Raw genomic sequence first — 13,864 nt, 5'->3', positions numbered from 1 at the left:
TTCACCCATATTACAAAGCACTGAAGCATCTCCTGTATGGAACATTAGTGCAGGAAAATTGCCCCAGAGGGAGACCACAGCTGCGATACAGAGATATCTGCAAGCAGGAACTGAAGGCCTTAGGAATGGATCACAACAGATGGGAAATCTTGACATCTGAGTGTTCAGCCTGGAGGCAGGCAGTGCATCATGGCCTCTCCCATTTTGAAGTGACACTTGTCCAGCAGGCTGAGGTGAAGAGGCAGTCCTGAAAGCAGCAAAATCAGGAAGCTGGGCAGGGAACAGACTGTATTTGTCCTCAGTGTGGAAGGGATTGTCACTCTCAAATTGGCCTTCTCAGCCACACGAAATGCTCTTCCAAGTCCTCCATTCAGAACACATTACCATGGTCTCTCGAGACTAAAGGATGCCTGTGCATGCAGAAGCAGCAAAGAACAGTAGATCTTTGCTGCTCATCATCCTCTGTCCATCCAGGTGAGTGCTGCTGCACGAAGGGACAGGGCACCATTGGGTAGCACTTCTTTTCAATCCTCAGGTGTGAGAGAATTTGTGCTTGTTGTGACTTAGAAGGCAATTCAAACAAAACACAGTTGTGAGAGCTTAGAAATTCCAGAGCAATTAATGGTAACAGATGGCCAAGTTCTGAGACAGCCTAGAAACCGAATATTTTATTTATTTATTTCTATCACCTGACCAATTTACAGCATTTTAAAAAACTAAAGTGGAGGCCATCCGCCAGGAGCTCTCTCCCTTTTTGAACACAGTAGATTGACCAAAGATGTCCATCGCTCCGCCTTCCCCGATGAGACTCGATCTCTTTCAGCCTGTGATGCCAGATATGGTGGACAAAGCGCTTGACCACTGGTGTGCCACCACCTCTTTCCTTGACCATTGCCTGGCCTGGCTAATCAAAGCAGCCAGGTCTATAACAACCGAATGGGCCACTGCAATAATTAATGGGTCTCCTCAAGGACACACTCATTAGGCCCATTAGGAAGAACCCAAGTTTGGCAACGGATATTGGCAATTATAGGCCCGTCGCTAATGTTTCTTTCCTCAGCAAAGTGGTAGAGAGGGTGGTGGCTGACCAGCTCCCTTTTGGATGAAACCAGCGCCCTGGATCCATTTCAGTCAGGCTTTAGGCTGCGCCATGGCACAAAAACGGCATTGGTCACCCTGTTTGATGAGCTGCTGAGGGAAGCCGACATGGGCAAAATGTCTCTGTTGGTCCTTCTCGATATCTCAGCCACCTTTGATACTGTTGACCATGGTATCCTCCATGGGGAGGCTCCAGCCCTTCTTGGAGGATGGTCCCCAGAGAGTATACCTTGGGGAAAGTGTATTGGCTCTGTTGAATCTTAATTGTGGGGTCCTGCAGGGCTCAACTATCTCCCCAATGCTGTTTAATATCTACATGAGGCCGCTGAGTCAGGTCATCAGGGGGTGTGGGGCTTCTATATCTCCTTTTCTCCAACAACAATGGATGCCATTTCGTCCTTTCAGCGCTGTCTGGAGGCCATATTGCAATGGATGCAGGTGAATGGTCTGAGGCTGAACCCGGACAAGACAGAAGTCCTGAGGGTGGCTGGCCCTGACATTGGTGGTTTGGGAAAATCCCTCTCCTTTGGGGGGGTGACTCTCACCACAAAGAGTGGGGTTTGCAGCTTGGGGGTCCACCTGGATCTGACGCTTACCACGGAAACCCAGGTAGCGTCAGTGGTCCATACCGCCTATTTCCATCTTCGGCAGGTTGCACAGCTGCGTTCCTTTCTTGATGTAGGGGCCCTCACCACTCTGGTCCATGCCCTTGTAGTCTCAAGATTAGACTACTGTAATGCACTCTACGTGGGGCTTCCTTTGAGATTGATGCTGAAGCTTCAAATGGTGCAGAACACGGCGGCCAGATTTCTTACTGGGGTGAGAAAATATCAACATATATCCCCTACTCTGGCTGCGCTGCATTGTCTGCCCGTTCATTTCCGAATTGATGACGTACAAAGCCCTAAATGGTTTAGGACCCCAATATCCGGCAGAGCACCTCCTCTCACCTAGATCTACCCAAATCACTCACTCTAGTCAAGATAGGTGGCTGAGGGGCCTAATACCGAGGGCGGCCCGAAGAGAAAGAACAAGAAAGCGGGCCTTCTTGGCAGTGGCCCTTCGCCTCTGGAACAATCTCCCCCCAGAAATTTGTCTGGCTTCTTTGCTGGGTGTTTTTGAGAGCCAAATCATGACCTGTCTCTTTAGGCAGGCCTTCCCTCCTGTCAATATTTAATTTATTTGCCATCTTCATTTGTATTAATGCTGTTGTTTTATCTAATGATTATTGAGTGTTGTTAGCTGCCCAGAGTAGACTTCGGTCTAGATGGGCAGGATAATAAACAAACAAACAAACAATCAAAAATATCGCCTTTCTTCTTAAAATAACCCAACGTTGATTGCATCATTAAAAAGACAATACAGTATGTAGAAGCTAAAAACAGATACACCTAAGCCTCACTCACAGACCTTGATGTGCATGGGAAAACTCCAGAGGACAGAGTACTTGCCCTGTTTTTCCTAATGCTCTTTATATCTTCTTTTCTTATCTTTTAAAGGGGGGGGGGGTTAAGAAAGAAAAGACAAGATAGCTGTATGGTGCTTTGTGCTGGGAAGTGCCAGAAGGCCCTCATCTGGTGGCATTTTTGCTTCTGGATGGACTGTCTCAAGATGGACATCCATGTTTAATGTAATGTGATGCTGAAGTCATCCATAAATGAACAGAGATAGGATTCTCAAATGGTTATAGCTGAGGAATCCAAACCAGGCATTTCTATGTAACTACGGACAAATACCATCAGACTATTCAAACAGGCGAGTGCCCTTAGGCCTCTTTCACTGAAGGCAGAAGTATTCATCCTAATAGAAATGTGTTCTTTTAAGGGCACGAGCCAGAAATGTGCATTTGTGTGTTGCTCCAAACATTGCTGGTGTGCAGTTCTTGTTGTCTCTCACCATTGGCTCTGATGGCTACCGCTGACAGGAATTGTACATCCACAAAGGCTTCACCTCAAACCCAAACTTTGCCATGGCTGTCCTTTGCCTTATCCAGGGCCTGGTCCAATTTTTGTTGGACTATTGCCTGAAATGGAATGGGAAGCATCATTACCATACACCAAGATTCGCCAAAAGAAATTGCTTTATTACTAGAATTGGGCTCAAGTAGTGAAACTGTCTCAAAAAGGTTTAGATAGATTACTCTAGTTACTCTTATGATTTACAAAAATTAAAATCTGTTTCTCAATATTACAGCAGCTATCTAATTGTTTTTCCCTAAAAAAAACATTTTGTAAATCTAATTTTCCTCATGGTTTAACCGGGGCTGATGACATGATATCATCCCATTCCAACTGATTTCCTCTTCTACCCAGTATCACAAGTAGTGAGCTCAGTAAATTGTGGGCTTCAGGAGACACTGAAGTTGGAGTGCTTTGTTAGGTTACGACTACACAGCAGGAAAAATGAGAATGAATCTGTTGTGAAGTCCCACCCTGGATATTAGATTTCTGGGTTTATTCGCTTCAGCCATTCACACAGGAGTCAGCAAACAGAAGGGAAGAAACCAACCTTGTATGCACTTTGTTTACCATTTGAATCCTCTCCTCTCCACACCTGGTACCTAGTTCTGCTTATTTACCTGTTCTCTGCCCCCCCCCCATTCTCTTTGACTTGCTGTCCTAGCACCAGACCAGCTAGGTGAACAAAGGGGCGGGGTGGGGGAGCAAGGAATTAGCTGCCCCAGTGCTAGATTTGCAAGCCTTTAAAAGGAAGGAAGGAAGACATGGAATGGAACAGAAGGGGAAGAAAAGCAAGATAAAAGTGAACCCAGGCACCAGATGTGGGGAAGAGAAGATTAAAACAGCAGCCAGTTTCCCTGCTGCCCTGCCTCTCTCACTATTGATGGAATTGCTGAATGGCCTGGAATGCAATGGCTACAAAACCCTCCACATCAGCTCAAGTGATCACACTGGCAGGACTGATGTGAAGGCATTTGCTGTCAAAAAAAAGTAGAACCCCCAGTGGTGGAGGCAAAACTTGCATTTGGCAGGTAGAAGGGACTCTGGGCTGAGTTGCAGGGATTTTTACATCATTTAGTCAATAGAAAATAATGCAAATCAGAATGGCCCAATCCTGGAGCATTTCCTGCATTATTTCTCAATGTAGTAGCACCTTTAGTGGAGAAAACCAGTAGAATTAAAATATTAATTTAGTGGCAGCACTGAATATGACAGGATGAGAAAGGAAAATAGGGAATTATTGTGTTAGCTGGTTTGCTTGACTTCTTTTTACAGTGGAGCATCCTGGTCATGCCATGCCAACTCGTTTTAAAGAACATTTTGAAATGAGTATGACCCATTAGCGCCTCTGTCACTTAGCAACTGATGCAGTCCATGTGTCCCTGTGGAGAAAAAAAAATTACACACTATGCAGGGTTGAATATAATCTTAGAAATAAATAATGGCACTTTAAAACACATTGACAGATTACTAACCATGTCAGAGAATGCAGAAGGAATATGCATTTGAATCCAGCTGAAAGTGGCCTAGAATGGATGTTGGCATCCAAACTCAGAAGTACTGTAGTGTTCAATATACCTATGATTTCTGTCTGTGGCTTTTAGACAGGACTGTGCTATATTCTTTAACAAAACTGGCCTGAACAAGAGTAGTGAATGTAGATTTTAAAAACCAACTTTTGGCTATGTCCATGAGATAACTTTTGAGCAGAGTTACGACTGTACTCTTGTAACAAAAAAAGTAGGAACATAAGATTTTTTTAAAAAATAAAAATCAAATACATTTAATACCACAATAAGTGTTAGTGCTATGGTTAGAACAACACAAGAAGAATTAGTGTTTGAAAACATTAATGTTAACACTAGTTTTCTAATGCTACTGTCGGTGTAGACATCGATTTATCAGCACTAATGTTAAATATAAATGTATTTTGTTCCATTAATCATTGATAACATTTGGTTTTAAAAGTTTTTAAAAAGCGTTAAAATGACTGAAAATAGTACCAAGTCACAGAAAAACTTAAAAAATTATTTGTCAAAATAACAGATTTAAAAAGCACAAAATGTTAATTTTTATTCATTAATCATCCCACTAAAGTCACTTTAGGAAGAGGAATGGCTTATACCCTGAAAGACAGAATAATAATGCAAAAAGAACTTGATAGGCTCAAGCATCGGACTGAAAAAGTAAAATGAAATTTGACAGGGATGAGTGCAAAGTCTATACCTAGGGAAAACAAACAAACACACAGCTACAAGATAGGGGATACCAGGGGGGTTGGACGATGGATTTGCAAGTCAGCTTCAACTTCATTATTCAATCATTCTATGAGGTATTCTCTTTGCCATAAAATACCCATTTCAAAGGTTTCTGTTGGGGCACAAGCTTTGGAAGAGATGAGGACTGAAATATTATTCTAGGCTGGCATACTATGGAGGTGCCACTTTTATTTAGGAGGCCAATTATAGATGATATAATAAGATTGCTGCCTTGTTAGTAAGTTTATGCTTTGGCCTTCAGCCTTCCATCACAGCAATGCATCATGACAACCCTTATAAAGCCCCCCTGTTGAGCCTCCCAAAATGAAGGTAGTCAAAATACAGTGTTTAGTGTGGACCAAAAAGAAAACAAGTTTTCAACTTACTTCTTCAGCACACAGACAATGATTCCACCTTTCAACATCTAATGACCTCTCAACATAACAGCTAATTAATTTGGCATTTGCAAAGTCAGCTTCATTATTTTTTCATAGTCATTTTGCACACACTGAGCTCAAGAGCTGTGACAGAGAGAGTCTGGGAACTCTGCTGCCTGCTGCTCTCTCCTTGGCAAAATAAGGTCATGAGTCATTTGCAAGCATCCTCTTCTGTGTGTTCCAATTAGAGTAAATTGCCAACTGAAGAGCTATGTGGCATTTCTAACTGAGGCCTGATGAAAACTTTGCAACCCACAGCGCAAACAGAGACAGCACACATTCTGGCAGACCAACCCAGTGCCGATTCATTCAGAAAGAAGCCGTACATCACCTGGTGGAGCATATGCCCAGGCCTTTGTGCACAGGACTGTAAAACAAGCCACCTGTGTAGCTCCTTCTCTGTGTAGCTCCTAGCAGCATGACAAAAGAGGGGACAGATTTGCATACCTTTTGAATATGCTAACTCATGTAGAGTGAAATGCAAAATTCAAAGTAACTGTTATGATGTAAGTAAAAATACAGTCCATCTTACTATAGTGAATAAGACTACAGCCAGCTGTCTTCTGTCCAGATGATGATGAACTCCAGTGCCTTTGTTCTTCCTTCACATCATCATTTTGTTTTAAACTAATTTAGACAGGACAGCCCTTCTGTCAGAGGATACCTTCAAATAGAGGACTGTCCTCTGTATAGTGGCACATACGGCCACTCTACCTGGGACAGCCTTGCTGAGCCACGTGGAACTGGGAAGGGATCTGAGCTGCAGATAAGTAACTATTCATAATTAGGGGTGGATGCAAATTTGCTTTAACACAGAGAGAAGATACATATGTGAGCTTTCAGATGCTGTTGCACTATAGTATCCAGCAGCCCTCATCACTGGCCAGTCTCTTTACAACTGCAGGGAACTGGAATGCAGCAACTCTGGAAGGCCACTGGGAACTACTACTGTTTTTACAGAGATGAAAATGTTCTGTTAAAGCAACATTACAGAAGACTGCCCCTCCAACAATAAAGCAATAAATAGAACTCCCTTAATAATCAAGACATTATAGTAATTCTGTTGTCCTTTGCAATATTCTGCAAATTTAGATATAATTTGCTAAGTAGATGCTACTTCTTAAAGATACAGAAACATATAGATAATACATATCTACAAGTGGCCTTGATGGACGAATATTGGGTGAAGTCTTAAACTAATCTTTTAGCCCAGTGAATACTAGCATAGTTGCTTTAATAACAACTAATAATGTTTAGTAAACAAATTCTGCTGCAGCTTCCACCCAGTATTTCAAACCCAACCCCAAGAGATTTGCATGATTCTGCTGTCAAATATGGAGAAAATAGTGGTGTAAGAATCAAGGGCTATCAAGTCAATTCTGACTTACGGCAACCCCTTTTGGGGTTTTCTGGGTAGAGAACACTCAGAAATGGTTTACCATTCCCTCCATTTTATTAAAAAGTAAGATGCTTGGGGGGGGGGGGTAGAACTTATTTCCATTTGGTTTTCTTAGAGCAGTGATGACTAAACTTTTTGAGCTCAAGTGCCCAAACTGAAAAAAACAAGACAAAAAAAAAACCCCAGCAGGCGGCAGGCCAAGGCAACGGCAGAAGCAGCAGCGGAAGGGGGAATCCTGGGCACGGAGGTGCCTCCAAAGCCCACTCCGGATCTGCTTCCAGTTGGGCCCATCCCCCGCCAGTACCAGCTGCTCCAGATCTTCGCCCGCCACCTATTGGGGCGCTAGCACCACGGCTGCAGCCACCTCCTCAGGTTTGGCTGCCGGGGGTAGTGATCCGGTGACTTATGGCTCATATGCCCACAGAGAGGGCTCTGCATGCCAGCTGTGGCACACGTGCCATAGGTTCGCCATTGCTACCTTATAGGATGTCTGGAGACTTATAGTATGCAGAGCTTTATTTACAAAAGATATGTAAACTGGGAACATGCAACATAGAGCTCCTACAACACAAATCCACTGTCTCAAATTAGGCCCCCAAAGAGACAAAATCTCAAATTAGGCCCCCAAAGAGACAAACACCTTTAGCCTTCCAGAACTGAAAAGTTCACTCCTGCCACTTACAACTCCCAAAATCTCCAGCCAAGATGGCCAGTTGTAGTTGGCAGAAACATTCCCATCCACTCATATTACTGTTTCAGCAAGACTTGCATCCATGAAGTGCATCAGCAATGCACTTACATGTTTATTTGATTTGTTACCATTATAGAATGTTTTCCTCTGAGGAGTTTATCAGAATGGTTTGCAGATGGTTCCTAGGCAGTCTCCAGTCTAAGCAGATTAGCTATGCCAATGTAAATTCAGCACTGGAACATCATAATTTGCCTCTGGCCTCTTCTCTGCCATGAAATTCAACATTAAAAAACCTCACACAGATTTAGGAGGCAATCTTCATTCCTTCCAAGTGTGTATACCTGAAGCTCTTTTAAACAAAACTAGTCCTAAGCAATTTAAGTAACGGTAACATGCCGTATGCCTTTTAGATGGGTATACTGTACCACTTTTCCATTTGATGTATTTCTTTAGCCACAAACACTCTGACTGTGTTTTATTTCAATAAAAACATGCAGGATTATCTGGAAGAAACAACACCTCATGGAAATCAAAGTCTCATTTTGAGTGAGTTACAAAATGTAATGAAGAAATTGGCAGTGGCAAGGGGAATTGTTTTTATTTCAGTTGTCATAGAAACAGAGCAACAAGGACATTTGCTGTGTTGACATCATATTATACAAAAAGCTTGTGAGAGTAATGACATGAAATCAATAGTGGAGTCAACTTTTGGGGACAGTCAGCTCTTGACGCACCTCGTTCAAGAACACAAAATTAAACACAACCATCATATTTATACAGAAAGTTAGTTCTGTGATCACATGATTCTGAGAACAAGCAACAGAAGAAAAGTCACATTGTTGTAATTACAGCAGGGTGCTGAACATTTGCCCCCCCCGAGGTTTGGCTTAGAATTGCCATCAGCCCCACCCACCATGGCCAGTGGTAAAGGATTATAAGAACTAAGGTACAAGACATGGGGCATTCATTCCCCACTCTAGCATAGGCATCCTTCAGTCTCAAGAACTATGGTAACATGTTCTGTATGGAGGACTTGGAATAGCGTCTACTGTTTCAACGCTGTATGGGAAGCTGGAGTGACCTCTCCAGGACACGAAGCCTGGGTAAAATAATATGGAGGATACCCAAGCAGCAAATCCCCCCACTCCACGTCACTGAATTAGTCAAATGGAAAGGCAAGAGTCAATACAACTGGTTCCAGTGACGTCGCAGGAGTTGACAGAATGACACAAACTGCCTCCGGGACTCCGGCTCCAGATTTTTCCTTGAGGTTGACTCCTGAAGCCTTTTCCATCAGTGGATATAACCACAAGGCAGTGGAGGTTTGAAATCAGAGTTTTCCCTCTCCTTTCCCCACTCTTACATTGCAGCCATAATTCAAGATACATTTCCCCCAAAGATATTATCCAATGGTGCAGGTGTAGGGCTGCAACTCCCACCAGCATGGCCATAGTGAGAAATACTGGGAGTTGTAGCTTAACAACATCTGGCATCTAGGCCTTTGCCCCCACCTGTAACAGAAGATAAAAATAGGGATGGACAGGATGGTTTTAGTTTGTATTTACTAATTTTCTGGACATGGAAGCAAACATGTTTTGTGACCTCCTATAAAGCAATTAGAACAAAACCAACCTAAGGTGTGATCACACAAATACATAGCTTGCAATTCGGACTGCTTGTGGTGCAATCCAGTGTAATTAGTGCGCGAACAGGTGTAAAAGTTTTTTCAGAGTAACTTCAAGGTCCTTGTGGCAAAAATGACTCACATAGACACAATCAGCTTCTTCCATCACCAGACGTATATTTACAGGAAATTTACAAGTATACAGAGCGACAGCATGACACCATGAATTCATCAGAAGAGCAGGAATACATCTTCTCTGCACAGTCCACATATATACACTTATGCCTCTGGCTATGTCCAATCAGCACAGATGTTGCATCATCTTTGAGCCAGCTCTCCTGAGTCACAGTGACTCAGCATTTTGACACACCTGAACATCATGGCTGCTCATTAGGACATTTGTTCTGCTCAGGCCTGTAAATTTTTATACTCTGACACTATTTCCCAGTGATCACATGACACACAGAGAAATGCAACCCAGCCTGACCCATGCCCAAGCTGGACCCCTTTGAAGTCATCTGATCACATACCCAGATATCCTAAGGTAAGAAGTACTTACTTTCATCTTTAGCCCAGAAGGAGGAATCAGGTCAAAAGAAGGTCAGAGGGACAAGACCAAATAGCTTTATTAATCTCTATGGTAACATATGTGTGCCCCTATTTTCTAGTCCTAGATATGCCCAAAACTAGACTCATTTACTAGGAGGAAAGTATTTTCAATTTCTGTTGGACTCATTCTCAGACTAGTTTAAGATTACAGCTGAATTTTCAGAGCAGCTCCAAACAGTAAGTAGGTCACTATATCCTGATAATCAAGGCTAAAGGAGGACCAAACATATTCAGATTCACTCATCAAACTCATGACTGAATGAATTTTTCTGGAGGCTTCTGTGGACTAACTGTAGCATACTGGTAGTGTGATCATCACTTAAGAATGCTGTTTTGTAGTGAAAGAATATAAAACGGAAAAGCTACAGCCACTAGCATATTGGGACAACATGAAGTAATATACGATAAGGAAACAAGTAACACTATACAGAACAGTACATTGTGCAGTCAAGAATGACATTGGTATTCTAGTGTCTGCTGAAGGCATCCCTTCGCTTCCACTCAGAAGCTGCAGGCAAGGAAGTGTTAATAGTAAAATAGGTACATAAAACAAGTACATCAAAATAATATGAAACAACATATTCCAGTGCTGCCTGTTAGATGCCATTAAACACATACTTTACCATACCAACCCTTACAGCAGATCAAAAAGGCAATAGAAACCATTGTACCTAGGAAGTGAATATTTCTTTACTACAGAATTATTCCTATCCAATTAATCCAAGAACAACTGAATATACAAAAAGTCCTATCAGATCATACCAAAAGGCTCATCTAGTCCATCAATCTAGTGCTACAGTGGCCAACTCCCCGGTTCCCCTAAAATAAGACCTAACCTGAAAATATGCCCTATGATTTTTCAGGATGCTCGTAATGTAAGCTCCACCCCCAAAATAAGTCCCACTTGAATGAAACCCTACCCTCCACCATTTTGCAGCAACCAGAAGAAGATGACATGCTGTATTTGAATCAATGTAGATTGTTGTACATGAAAAAATAAAATAAGCCCTAATGCATTTTTGGAGCGAAATTTAATATAAGACCCTGTCTTACTTTGGGGAAAACATGGTAGAAGACTAAGGTCAGCCTATAACTGCAGTGCTGTCTATAACGGCCATTTGCCTTTTTCTTTTTTAACAGAGGATGATCCTGTGTTTAAAGAGCTGAGGACAGCAGCCTGTTATAAAATGTCCTATATTTGAAAAGCATTCTGGATCAATTGCTCTTTAACAACAAATAATTGCAGATTTGACAACAGAGACCTTAACGTTACCCATCCATAGTCATATCTCTACAGCAGACTGAGCAGGTATGCAACTTATATGGTCAGTTTTTCCTGCTATGGTGAGATGTATGATATTTCTATTTAAATGATCATCACCAAGTTTACAGTGCAACACTTCTGGAAGCAAAAGGAGTTGCAGGGATAGTATGGTGAAAACTGTGACCTAATGTGCAACAGCTAAACAACACAACAGCAGTTCATGTTAAAAACATTAGGAAAATAAAGCTTTGAATGTTATACTGTGTTTCCCCAAAAATAAGACAGGGTCTTATATTAATGTTTGCTCCAAAAAACGCATTGGGCAGAGGTGGGATTCAGCAGGTTCGCACCTATTCTACAGAACCGATTCCTAAATGTACTATTGGTTCTTAGAACCGTTTGCTGGCCTGAGATGAATGAAGGAGGAGGGGCCAGGTGACCAGCTACGAGCGGCGGGAGGGGGGCACAATTAGCTGCCTCCCTTCCTGCGCCACACTGAGCCGGCTGATGTGGGGTGTGGGTGAAAGAGATAAAGCCCTGGAAAGAGCAGAGGCGTCAGTGGGGGAAAGGGGGGAGGATTAGTCCTTGATGTCACTGGAGGAAAGCTCATGGCCTCGAGGCAGAGGGGGGGGTGATTGACAAGGCATGAGGGCAGGACACAGAGGGAAAAAGTTTTGGGGTGAGACCGCTTCAGTTAAACACCCAACCGTCCTCATTTTACTATGATTTTTTCAAGTTAAAGGTACCACATAAGACTGTTGCTTATGTGGTACCTTTTTTTTAAATGTCCTGGGCATTTATTTATTTATCTATCTATCTATCTATCTATCTATCTATCTATCTATCTATCTATCTATCTATCTATCTATCTATCTATCTATCTATCTATCTATCTATCTATCTATCTATCTATCTATCTATCTATCTATCTATCTATCTATCTATCTAATTTATTTATTTATTTATTTATCATTAGGACATAGAACCTGTTGTTAGTTTATTTGAATCCCACCACTGGCATTGGGGCTTATTTTCAGGGGATGTTTTATTTTACAATCATGTCATTTTCTGGTTGCTGCACCTCCTGGTGGAGGGCAGGGTTTCACTTAACTGGGGCTTATTTTTGGGGTAGGGCTTATATTACGAGCATGCTGAAAAATTATATTGTTTATTTTCAGGTGAGGTCTTATTTTTGGGGAAACAGGTTAGTACATTCATGCATATGAAATTTGTGTATATTGTAGACCTGGAAAAACTTACATTTGGGGTTCTTTCATTTGGAAAATAAGATGAACAAATAGAGGTGTATATGTGGCATACAATTTTGCATGGTGTGAAAAACATGAATAAGCTGTTTTTTCTTACTATCTCATAAAAAATAGAACCTGGGGTCATTCTGGGGAATTAAATGATAGAGCAGGCATAAGGAAATACTCTTTCACATAGGTAAACTATGGACTTTTTTACGAGATATAAAAATACTCACCAAGATGGACAGCTTTGTAGAGGAAATAGCAACTTCGTGAAGGATAAGCGCATCAATGACTACTAGTCATTAGCGGCTGACTGTTTAGGAGACAATAAATGGGATTTTGTTGCTTCTAAATCTGTTTTTAGTAATACTTTTACCTAACATTTTTATTATGTTATTAATTCTTCTTCAATATTTGAATAATATATGGTTTTTAGTTTTTAATATTGTGTTTTTAATTATGTAAGCTGCCTTGAGTCTTTTTTTTTTAGGAGAAAGGTATGGTCAAAATATTTTAAATAAAAATAAATAAATAAATAAATGGTTGTTGTGGGTTCTTCGGGCTCTTTGGCCTTGTTCTGAAGGTTGTTCTTCCTAACGTTTCGCCAGTCTCTGTGGCAGGCATCTTCAGAGGTCAGCACTCTGTGCTCTGGTGTAGTTGGCTTTGGGAGTGCAGTATTTATGGCTGTGAGATAGGCCTTTGTCCACTGCAGGAGTATACCGGATACCTTGCAGCTGTGGCCAGGTATATATTGGAACCACAAAACGAAGCATCCACACCAGAATCAAAGAACATGAGAGACACTGCAGACTAAAACAATCGGAAAAATCAGCAGTAGCTGAACATGCCCTGAAACAAACTGGACATGAAATTCTATTCCAAAATACTGAACAACACCAGCAATCATTACGTCAGACTGCACAGGGAAGCCACTGAAATCCACAAGCACCAGCAAAACTTCAACAGAAAAGAGGAAAGTGTGAAGCTCAACAAAACTTGGCTCCCAGCTCTCAAAAATACAGCCTGCAAAAGGTCAACGAACTCTACCCAGCCACAAGGACAGGGGATCACTACACACAAAAAACCAGCTAATGACACCCATCAACCACAGTGGCAGATAATCTCTTCTCCTTAGCACAACAGTACACCCACAACAATACACACTAATCACCCATCTACAAAAAAGAAAAAAAGAAAGAAAAGACAAAGGCCTATCTCACAGCCATAAATACTGCACTCCCAAAGCCAACTACACCAGAACACAGAGTGCTGT

This window comes from Pogona vitticeps, chromosome 1 (genome assembly GCF_051106095.1).
Source record: "Pogona vitticeps strain Pit_001003342236 chromosome 1, PviZW2.1, whole genome shotgun sequence".
NCBI lineage: Eukaryota > Metazoa > Chordata > Lepidosauria > Squamata > Agamidae > Pogona > Pogona vitticeps.
Note: the sequence above shows the minus strand (reverse complement) of the source record.